We start from the raw sequence: 12493 nt of genomic DNA, 5'->3' as shown, positions 1-12493 counted from the left end.
ACATGACATCTGGCCAAAATGTTACTATTTCACTCAGGCTGCACTTTCTGGTAAATAAAAGAGTATTTAATGTTTTCGAAAAACCAAAACAACCAAAATAAGATTATACGTTCTGTATTTTTGTTTTCGTGTTTTCTCATGGAATTTTCTGGGTCTCCACGACAGAAAAAATCGCAATATTTTATCAGTTACTAAAAATACGAATTAAATACAGGATATCGATAATTGTGGTGAGAAGAGCACAGATGGTCCATTTGTAGCTTAGAGCTTAGTTACAAACAAACAAACTAATGACGTAGCTGATGTACTGGTGGCATGTATTAGCACATATACCTGCATTCGTTAGAAGCATGTGTTAGACCTGAAAGCAACACAAAGCTAGCAACTTTACAACTGAAACTGCCATGTGGATGTGAAACGTCTACCACTGCACAGACGTCCTTTAAACATGGATCACATGGTGCAACAGTATTATATTTTTTCAACAATACAAACACCACATGTGATGATACTTATACAGGCAACGTTAGTTTTATTTTCTGTCCAGAAAAAGCAAAATTTATGATTTAATACTGATATAATATAAATGTCTCTTTTATATATATAATTAGCATTATAATTTAAAATTAAATAAAATATATTTATAAACACTGTAATGAAAACACAAAAGGTATGAAAAATCTATATAAATATGGAACTGAAAAATATTAAAAGGTTTGTATATATGGATATCAGTTGTTGTTTTATGATTGATTCTAAATTTAAATAAATTTGAGATCTATGTTTTCTCATTGTATGACATAGTTGTCAAACCTATTACCAGATAATTATTAATGTTTATATTTTCTTCATTTAAAATTGACTCATTTAAAGAGTAAATTAGGATTTCAGTAAAAAAACTTTAACATGATGGTTATGTTAGAAATCCGATAAAATCTAACGTAGTTTCAACACTATAATATTTAACAATACACAACTAACAAGAAAGAAAAATCTTGAACATATTAACACTTCTCCAATCATTATAATATTCTTGTGGCGACAAACTTCGTCCTATTAACAATAACAAAATATTAGTAGAATGAGTTAATTTAATTATCATTACAAAGTAATTTAAAATAATAGTTAAACATTAATTCAGTTTTATCATCAAGGTCTTTGTTTTCTTAAATATTATGTAAATATGTTAATTGAAGGATCACGATTTGATTTAATAAAAATTGCTTTGGGGTATATATATTTTCATTCCTCGGTTATATTCCTCTACAGTTATTAGTGGATAAAAAACCCTAACATAAATAAAATAAAAGAAGAAAGAAATCTCATTTTTAAACTGAAAAAATCCAAAATAGAAATATCTGAGCATGATAAATAGCAGGTAATTTTCATTCAAAACGTATCAACTTCAACTTCTTACAACTCATCAAGATGTTTAGAACACCTCAGTGGTAACTTTAATTAAAAGTAAAATATTTTCAAATTTTCTTGCGGAATAAAAGGAGTTTTTTACATCTAATATCTACACTAAGCCATTTATCAAAGAGAAAGATGTAAAATATACAGTGATTGGCAATATATATCAGCAGTGTAAAGAGACTAATAAATAATATGGGTTATGGTGTACACTGTTAGGTTATAGTTTTCAATTATAATAACTGATTGTTATCTTGTCATTCACCATTGTTCAATACATTGATTAAAATCACCAAATTGTGTTCCTCAAGTACGTGTATATGCGTTTGATTTATTAATATGAAAATATGTGGTTAGGTTATCTATAGAAGTCTTTAGGCTATACTGTTTTAAAGAAATGTTTTATAGGTTACTTTAGTTATGCTCTTAAAATCAATATCTTTTATGATGATTGATATGGTACATTTAGATAACGTTTACTCAAGAATAAAGTTTTGAGTTGATGAGTTTAAATCCAGTACAAGTGTTTGTACAATAAATCTGATCGATAGATTGTTTGGAATTAAGCACAAAGCTACTTAATGTTCTGCCCACCTCGGGCATTGAAAACATTTTTTTTAGGTGTGTGAGTCGACAGAAATACCGCTGTGTCACTGAGAGCGTAATAATTTGAGATACATATTTCTTCCCTATAAAGAAACTGTGAACGTTCATATCCAACAACCTAAACAAACACAAAAGTTTTGGTTATTTGACCTAATTACTCTATCTCCAGCTATTTACATGTTGATGCTTTAGTGATGAAACTTTTAATCGTCTTTAATTAATTACTTCCATAATGTAGCGCAATCATCATTAACGACTCTTTGTAATATAGCTATGCTTTCATTAGGACGTGAGGCATTGTTTGAGAACATTAAACTAACTCACCTGAACAGTAGGAGACCAAAAACATCTTTTGCAACTAATATAGATCAATTTCTTTGACTTTGGCCGATCACACACTCTAGAACCAGTGATGCATACACATATGTGTGAATAAATTATGTGTGTATACACTGACACAAATACCAATCCATTAATGGTTGTTAAAGAATATTGCTGAGAAAGGTGTGTTTTTCAATGAACAAGAATTTAAAACAAAGGCACTAAATGTTATAAAATGCAATATCTTCAGAAATTCAGGAACTTCATCTGATGGTTAAAAATATTTTGGAAAGTAGTCCATTTTTAGTATATACGTATGACACAAAAACAATGTGCAGCTACATGTGAAATTGATACGCAAAATGGAAAAAAAAAGAGTCATCTCTTAAAAATATATATATATATTAAATTTTAAGGTAAAGTAGGTTTCGTTGGTTATTTGTAAAATTGCTATAAGAAGTATCCAAAACAAAATAAACGTTGCAATAAAAAGTACCCAGACAACTAATGTGATCCAAATTAAATAACTTTGAACAAAGAATCATATATCGTTCTTGGCAACTTTACAATTCAATGAATCATTTTTTCTTTATTAAACTAAACAAATCTTTAGTCGATCGTTGTGAAACGAGCTCTGTACCTTCTATTCACTACCCGGCGTTGTCTCATTGCCACTGTAATTTCTTAAGTATTTCTTCAATGATTTAAATCTTTATGGCCATTGCACTTACGTTACGGAGGCATTGCTTTAAAAAATCAATCTAATTCACCTCAACAGTAGGAGACCAAAAACATCTTTTGCAACTTATGTAGATTAACTTCTTTTACTTTTGGCTGATCACACATTCTAGCACCAGCGATGCATACACATATGTGTGAATATATTATGTGTGTGTACACTAACAGAAATACCAATCTACTCACTGTTAAAGAATATTGCTGAGTAAGGTGTGTTTATCAATGAGTAAGAATTTAAAACAAAGGCACTAAATGTTATGGAATGCAATATCTTCAGAAATTCAGCAACTTTTATCTGATGTTTAAAAATATTTTGAAAAATACTCCATTCTTTTGTATATCCGTATGACACAAAAACAATGTGCAGCTATGTCTGAAATTTATACGCAAAATGAAAAAAAGAGTCTTATATCTCATAAATATAGAAATATGTATTAAACTTTTAACGTAAGGTAGGTTACGTTGGTTATTTGTAAAATTGCTATAAAAGTATCCAAAACAAAATAAACGTTCCAATAAAAAGTACACAGAAAACCAAAGTGATATTAATTAAATATATTTTAAAATGATTCCTGATCTATATATCTATATAAAGCACTCAACTAAAGGAGGATCTGAAAATTGTTTTCAAATCTATCCAAATAGTAAATGTTATTTGTTTGTATACTTTTTTGCAGCATTTATTTAGTTTTGGATACTTTTTATACGAACTTTACCAATAACCAATTATACACTCTTTTAATTAAAATATGACTTGTTTCCGACTTCTTTTCAGTATCGAAAAAACGCAACATCTCTAAACTTTTAGCATTGGCATATCGATGATAACTATCACTTTTAGAAAAAAGCAACGTCAAAATAACAAATTTCTAAAACGGAATCCTAGCTTTGACCTACAAATAACTGTAGGTTATGTAAAGTAAATTTTACAACTTTGTGATTGTGAATTAAATTATTGTTTCATTATTCTTCGCAGCAAGATCCGTATGTAATTAAAATGATATTTATTTTCAATACTTTGTTTGTTTATTTTTGTTATACCTCTATATATTTTATCTTCAGAAACTGTAGCATGTCTATTCAGCGACGTGAAGCTTTATCTATTGGATTTAATGAAACTTAAGTACGTGCATCATACATTCGATATGCCAAGAGTGAATATCTATACACCATACGTATATGTAGTCTTATAACAACAAAATAATGGCTGAATTTTTATCATGCTAGTGTATTCGACTAATAACACATCCAAAATAGTAGTATATATTGATTATTCTTCAGAATAAGATCGAAAATACGCTGTACATTCTACAAGAATCTATAAAATTGGTATATAACATATGGCATATGAAGAAAATATAGTTATTGGCCGACTGAGCTACAAGCAACAAAAGAAAATTAAATTCATTTCATTAAAATTGTTGGAGTAAAGCAAACTAAATTTAAAAGGAAAGTAAATATATTTGACACATCTGACCCACAGGCTAAAGTATAAACTAAATTATCAGACTAAAATAATAAAATTTGTTTTTGTTTATAAGTTACAAAGAATATCTGTGAAAGGATATCTATCCTCAAAATTCTCATCACATTTACATCTTATCATTCACATATTTAATCTGCAGAGTCCAACACTACCAAATGTGAACGCTCGACTATATATACATATACATAAAAAATTCTCTATAATGCAAATCACTTATCAGAAAAAAGTAATACACATTTGTTCTTAAGATTTCAAAAAACTGAGGAAGACACATGATATACAAATAACTACATATATATGCAAACAAAAACAAAACATGCAAAAATATTTTACTGATATCATCAATAAATAAACTAAAGGTTCCAAATATTAAAGATACCCACTTCATTTTTAATACAGTTCTTAAATATGTGTTAAACTTTGAAATCAGAAATAACATGGCCGATTATTTCATCAGCCATAATACACATGATATGATGAAGTGATAATATAGAAGTATGCAAATTAAAATATCCCTTCTAAATTCTAATATGATTACAGTTTACCCAACTTCCGTGAATTATAATGTTTCCAACAGTATAGATATAGTAGGTAGGCGTGTGTGTAATTTAAGAATATCTTTTTCTTTCTCTTTCTACTTATTTTATTCTGATAACAAACATTGATAACAAAAATCATAAATTCCACTTTCCAATTTTTGTTCACCATCATAGTTTTCAAACTCGTTTGTCTGTTTTTGTTGTTATTTTTACTAATCGTAACAGATTTATAGTTAAATATTTATTTAATATTTGTTTGTTTCAATTTAACATATATTTATAAGTGTGTGTAACGTATATTGTTAAAGGCGTTTTGCAAAAGTTCCACTTGTTCTGTAAATTTATATAACATTTTTGAGAGAAAGAATCAACAATGTACGATCTATAAAAAATAACAGTGATTATCAGTGTTTTTACCGATTGATTGTTTTAGATAATCACCTTAAAGTTCATAAAATGCAACAGTCAGTGAGACATTTATAAAGTTGTTGAATCACTATTAATAACCACGAAGCTATAGTTTCAATGAGTACTTATTAATCCGTAAATTACGTACATTTGACCAGGAAAGTCTAGATAATTCGAACGTTTAAATCCATTCAATTTCATAGAATTAACTTCAGACGTTGTATTCTTACTAGGGCATTAGCAATCTTCCTCAGTAAAACATGAGATTATAAACCAAGTGAGGCGAACCAAAAACAGAGACTGCAAGCTTTGCCATCAAAAAAAGTGTACCTGTGTATCAACATAGAATTAATTCGTTAATCGTCAACCGTCAATAAAATATTCAGTTTTGCCCAGATAGAATAATCGGTATTGTTTGTAAATTTGTAAAACTCTTATACATAAATCTATTATTAATAAATGTTATTATACGTTGTATTGTTGTTTGTACATTGAAATAAATTTATATTAAGAAAGAATCAATCTTGTATGTATCATATTTATTAGAAAATTTCGTAAAATTTATAAATATAGATGTTCATTTAACTCCAAAATTCAAATTTAAATTTCTGGCTATTTGAAATTGTTATACGTTAAAATTCGTAACATAATAAATTGGAGACTGGTCTGAAATACATTATAAAAGGTAAAATAATTAAATATCGTAATTAATATAATGATTTTAATAGTAATATACTTTAATGCTGCTAATTATTATGAACATACACGTAATATGCTCAAATGTGTTAAGTTATATGTATTTATTTCTGAGAGAGAAACAGGTCGTAATAGAGACTAAATTAGTAAGTGTACTTTCAAATACAGTACTCACCTTTTTAATAAAATTAAGTAAATGTCACTTATAAACCTATGATAAGTTACTCAGTTCTAAGATAGACTGAAAATGAGGCATGAAAATATATTTTATTATAATTTTATAAAATTGGTTTAGGTTTCGGAGGCAGTAGTTGAGGATGTCTTATTTTAATATCAACATTTCTATACTGTATTTCCTCAAATGATTTCAAATATTAATCTGAAGGAAGCATAGTCAAATTCCGTCAGCATACTAGAAAATTAATTCTGCTTCGGCAAAGATAATAAAATGATAAAAAAATTATTTCTGTATTTTTCTATTTTGGTAATTAAAGTATTTGCTTATACTGCTAAGTATAATACAAAAGATTATTATTGTTAAACCTAAGATACTCCAAATATCTGGAATTTCTTTGAAAAACAACAACTGCCAGCAGAATAGAAAGGTAATGTGAGAAGCTGCTCGAACAACAGAAGCTACTCCAGCTTGTTCTGTTCGTAATCCTTCATAAAGTAAAGCCATTCCAACAATCTCGATTAATGAGCAGAAGACAATTAACAAAGATGGTTCTCCACACGGTATGACTGGAAGCTGTCTCTCAGATACTATAATGATTAAACTAACAATAATACCAACCCATCCACTGTTGAATAAAGTCACAGAAAGAGCAGTATCTTTCAACCAGCGTGATCAAATTACGTAAAAAGCTCCGAATGCTGTTGAAGCGAAAGCCATCAAAACACCGTATGCACGATCTGATAAAGTTTTGCTGTTTAAGTCTTCAGTTTGTTGGATTTCTAAGGGAAGTTTTGATACCAGAGCAACACCTACTACAGTTAACAATGCTGATATGATTTGCAGTAAGTCAATTGGTTCTTTTAAAATTACTCTGGCTATCACAGACACTAAAATTGGATAACTGAAAATGATGATACTCGCTTCAGCAATGGGTATATAATGAAGTGCACTGTATCTCAAATACACTACCAATGGATAAAGAACACTTCTAATTAATATAATTTTTCTGGTAAGTGGTGGACCAAGAGGACAAACATTTTGAAATACAAGAGGCGGAATACTAAATACTGTCATAAAAACTGAGTTAACCCAGAGTACATTGGCTGTATTTACAGTTTTTAAATACTTAACAATAGCATACGCTGTAGAAAAAATAATAGAAGCTAACACAGTAAATATTAAACCTTTATACATAAATACAAGTCTTAAACCAGAGAAGATTTCTATTTTCTTGGCTCTCACGTTAAAACTTTCGTCTTGGATGATCAGAGCAGCTGTCGGCAGGTTGGTTTCAATGATAATAGTATCATCATCTGTGCATCCTCTAAAGGTTTCGGAATTGTGTTTCTTAAGACTTTTCTTTTTGGTGTCCATGCTTCTTAGAAGGAAGCTTTTATACGTTCAGTTAACTGTTAAAAATAAAGGATTTTTTAAAGTTATCTTTCAACATACAGATTAAAATAAAATAAACGTTTATGTTTTGCTACTTGTATCATTACGTTTTATATTGAATATACCTTAGGAAAAAAGTTTACCTAGCCAAAAACGAAATGTGTAGCAAGGCTGAAGTAATAATAAACAACAAACACTAAATTTCAACTTGAGCTTAAATTTTACCAGTTTCATAATTTCTGAATATCTATTATTGCACAAATATTAAAATAGTGATGAAAATACCACATATGATATAACTGACGCAAAACGTTTATTTTTACGAAAAAATATAATCGTTTTATATGAAAACTTTATTTATAATTCGAAAGAACATCTTTAAAAGTTAAAAGGAATATCGCTTCTTTGTTTGCAGTTAAACACATCATGCTTGTCGAAACCCGGTTTCTAGCACTAAAACCGACAGACATGTATGTCCCTATGCCACTTAAGGACGAAATGAACATCGTCGATCTGACGATGTTTAGTTTCTTAAGATGGGTTTAAACAATCGTGAAACAGATATCTGAATATTTTCTGTTTTTTTAACTTAGTACGTAAGATACATTTATTTATTTTGAAGCAAAATGCTATATACACCAGTCTCTTTTATCTGAACGGAAGTTCCTTTTAGAAGAAATCTACAAACTGTGATAAGGCATTTCTTTGGAAATAACCAAGTAAGGTTCTCAGTTTACCTCCTAAAGTTGGAATGTTAATTTGGATTAGTTCTTTCAAAGAAGCAGTTGCTGTTGTCAGTGTGTCTTCTAAAGGCAGATAACTTTATTAGTCAAAGTGGTTATTATATTGGCTATATTTATGTTAAGATATACTATATAATAAGCTAATTATGAAGAAAAGGCTGATGTCACTGATCAAAATGGTAACAACAATGTTTCATTCTCCGCCCTGACTCGGGATTACACCTTCTGTACCACCAGAAGTCTAGCAGTTTAAGAAACAAGAGAGTACGTTTACTCAAAAATCGTAATATAAAACATATACGTTATCTACAAGGTACTAAAATCGGTTCACAACATAAATTCAACGTATTGAGTGAATACCAAATAAATATCAATTAAATTTGAAATTAGTTTAATGCGTTAGTCGTGGTAGTGTTATCGAAGTAACAGTGTTTTAAGCTAGCTTCAGAAGTTATATAAGATATATTTAAATTATTTTAAATTCTTGACCGCGTAGTTACAGTCAATGAGTCATCTAACAATCGTACATCTTGAAAATAGCCATATAGCACACTATTGATGGGAAAACGGTTCTTTCTCAGTCTCTCTTGTTTGAAGGATACCCTTCGCACTTACAGTTATCGATGATCTATTTGTGGATGAAGACTAGAGGTCATATCATCAGTTTCATCACAAAGACGTCTAATATTCGTGACGTTGAAAAAACCCACTTGAAGTGAAAATGTATCTCATGACGGGTGGTGTGGGTATTAAATGTTTATTAAAATAAATTAGAGAACAACGTTTTGACTTTCTTCGGTTATCTTCAGGTTAACAAAGAGAGTTTACAACTTATCTTTGTCGGGCATATACGATGAGTGCAATATTATAAAGGGCGATGATACATATTATTATCATAATAATTAGGTTATTAATTATTATGGGTATAAAAGTGTTTTTGTCTTTATATTGGTTTAATTTTGGTTTGAGTTGTTTAATTAGGGCATCTTTTATATTGCATTTGTTTCCCTACTTAGTATGTGGTTTTTTTTTGCTATATTGTGGTTATTTGATTTGCAGTGTTCAAAAACGTGTGAAGGTGTTTTTGTTTGTTGAAACTGGTTTCTTTGTATCAACAATATAGAAGTCGTGGCAATTGTTACATTATATTTTATAAATAATGCTGGAGTTGTGTTTGTTAGTGTAGTATTTACATAGTATGGACTTTAGTTTTATCTTAGGTTTTGAATAAATTTGATGTTTACTGGAATGTTGTGTTTTGTTATTTGCTAAGTACACCAATGGGAATCGAAAACCTGGTTATGACGTGTAAGTCCATTCAGAAGTGAACTTAATGATGGGGTGTATACAGTTAACGTAGTTGAAAAACTCGATCTGAATCCAGCATACTATACTGGTGTAATGGTAAGTGTGAGGCTTACTGATGATGATGAAAGATTTCACCTTCCAAGTATCAAAGAAATATCGAACTTTATTTACTAGGTGGCTTATCTTTGTAAAAATGGTTACTATTTAGATTATTCTTTTGTGTGATTTTCTCTACAGTACATGCTATTGTTAAATGTTTGAAAACTGATGCTGGTGCTAAGTACTTTGAGTTAATTCAGTTTCTACCACAGTTTACAGTATTCCACTGTACGTACATAGAAAGATAAATGAATTTAGTCTTTCGACTACTAGATAAAACTTATTCTGCCAAAGCACTGCACATACATTGGTACTTATTACGCGATACTGTGTACGTCAAAACTTACACACAGCTGAAGTGACTGTAATATTTTTAAGTTATCTTCTCGTAGTATATTTGTTTGCTCGAATAATTATTAACGAATTTGGTCAATATTAGCTGTAGCGTTATTTTGATACCATAACTTCCCTTTTAATAGCAACTTTAGAAATGTAGCTTCATTAAATCAAGTTATTAAAAATCAATTAATTTTAATTTCTTTTTTCTTTGCCTCTAGATTTCCAACTTTAATGAAAAACGTTATCTATAAAGAAAAAAATTAGCAATATAATGATCATTATTCAAATTTAAACCAGCAGAATTATTAAAATCTTGGTTTAAAATCATAAGTATATAATGTTGTTAGTTTCTCGTTGAAGTATACTGATGTCTTCCTTAACTGTTTGTAATATAGTTATCTTAACAGAGGTAATAGGGTGAATCCTGAAATGTTTTAATTCTATAAAATTAAATTACAACCTGGTTATAGTTATGCTAACATCAAGGGGTAGTTTCTATTTTACTTTCCTCTAAATGGTATTACCTTATTTCTTTATTCCATTAATTCTTGAATGGGTAGAACAGTCACCTTCCCACAGCTATCTGCAGACAGTGAAGAAAGATTTAGATGTGGGACGTTGTGAGCTTCAGCACTCGCATCTTGTTCTCCTAAAGTCTATTTTTAATTGTATACCTACTGTTATTTTTTATTTCTTAGGGCAGACTGGCAACAGGAGTTTAAGACTGATAGACGATGTATTCGCAACGTTATGTGGGCCGTACTTTCACAGTCAGCTCTAAAACCCGGAGTACATTGTACCACATTGCAGCTGGTACCCAGGGATCTTTTCAGTTGACGCAGCATTTTTTCTTAATTTTTTTTTTGTTTCGACTTGTTTTTCAGTTAAAATAATTGAAAATATGTACACTATTATCTTTTGTACCAATAAATAATTGTCATTTGTCTTAAGAAAGAAGTAGCAAGATATTAACAATTACAAAAATATGTCCTATTATATCCTATGTGTTTACTAAGATACAAAAGAGAATAATCTGTACAAAATAATTTATACTCAAAATACTTGGTGAGTGTTCAAATGATCGTTCTACTGAATTTAATATAATAAAAGTTTTCATTTTTAAAAGTTCCAGATCAATAAATTTCTGCCCCAGTGAATGTATTAAATTATGTGATACAGAATTCTGCAACAAGAGATAAACTGAATTAATAAAACGTTAAATTAACTCAGATGAAAGCTAACTATTGGAATGAATATTAGTTCCAATATCTTTAGCCTGTTTCAAAGGTACCCGTGATGTGATAAAAATGTCTCCTTACCACCTTCCAATCATTACCTGGTTATGAAATTCTTGATTTTGTTTTTTTCTGTGTGATAGAGCCGTTTAGGAGTATTTTGTCTTTCAGCTTTATAAACTTGCAAATAAGTATATCACTGCGTTTTTCTGGCTAGCACCGATCTTGAAGCCTTATACAGACCTATCTCTCTCTCTCAAAATGGTGTCAGACTATTCATATACTGCAACTCTTTGTTATTAATACGTAGAAACAATAGCAGGTTTTACGACTTATCCAATATGCCTGGTGTTATACAGAAGTACAGACACATACGTAGAAACTGTCAACATATGTTGTAGACAGAAAAAAAAGAGACTAGCATCTTTATAACAACATTCGTTTCGATCACGTGAGTCGTTCAAGTTAACAGGAACAACCTGCACTAAACGTTTAAAAACACTTTCTGAATACATTTCAATAAAATCATATCTGTTTTCCATGTTACAAAGGAATTAAAACTGTAACAGCCAGATATTAAGAATATATTTAATCTAAAGTATAATTTGGTAATGCAAGGATAATTAAATGTACGTGTGATATCTTCATATATGCGAAAGACCAGAACTAATTGTGGCTAGTTGATATAGAAATATTTTAAAACTCCTATAAAAAGTCAGAAGAAGTATTCGACAACCTGTAAAGCCACAATCTGGAAACGTTGACACGTTCAGAGGAAAGAAAAAGCAAAATAATATTCGAGGCTTCATAATTATATGAAGATGATAATTTCTAGTTTAAAATAAAATAAACTGTGGTTTAGAAAAAAGCAAAATGTGACATTTTAGGTTTATTAGAAGAGAAATAATATTTTATGATAGTTGACAGAAACAGAAATATTTCACAGTATAATCTAGAAGAAAATAAAATTTTATGTAGTGATTTACAGAAAA

The 12493-nt window shown here is 29.5% G+C and overlaps 1 long non-coding RNA gene across 1 annotated transcript; it reads left to right on the top strand.

Moving 5' to 3' along the window:
* Positions 1 to 360: 360 nt before the first annotated feature.
* On the top strand, positions 361 to 11217 carry LOC143227179 (uncharacterized). Its single transcript, XR_013014923.1, has 2 exons — positions 361 to 525; positions 10965 to 11217. It is a non-coding gene; the product is annotated as an uncharacterized LOC143227179 (long non-coding RNA).
* Positions 11218 to 12493: the final 1276 nt, after the last annotated feature.

The sequence above is a fragment of the Tachypleus tridentatus genome, chromosome 9, assembly GCF_004210375.1.
Source record: "Tachypleus tridentatus isolate NWPU-2018 chromosome 9, ASM421037v1, whole genome shotgun sequence".
In the NCBI taxonomy this organism is placed as follows: domain Eukaryota; kingdom Metazoa; phylum Arthropoda; class Merostomata; order Xiphosura; family Limulidae; genus Tachypleus; species Tachypleus tridentatus.
This window is presented reverse-complemented; position numbering and strand designations above follow the sequence as displayed.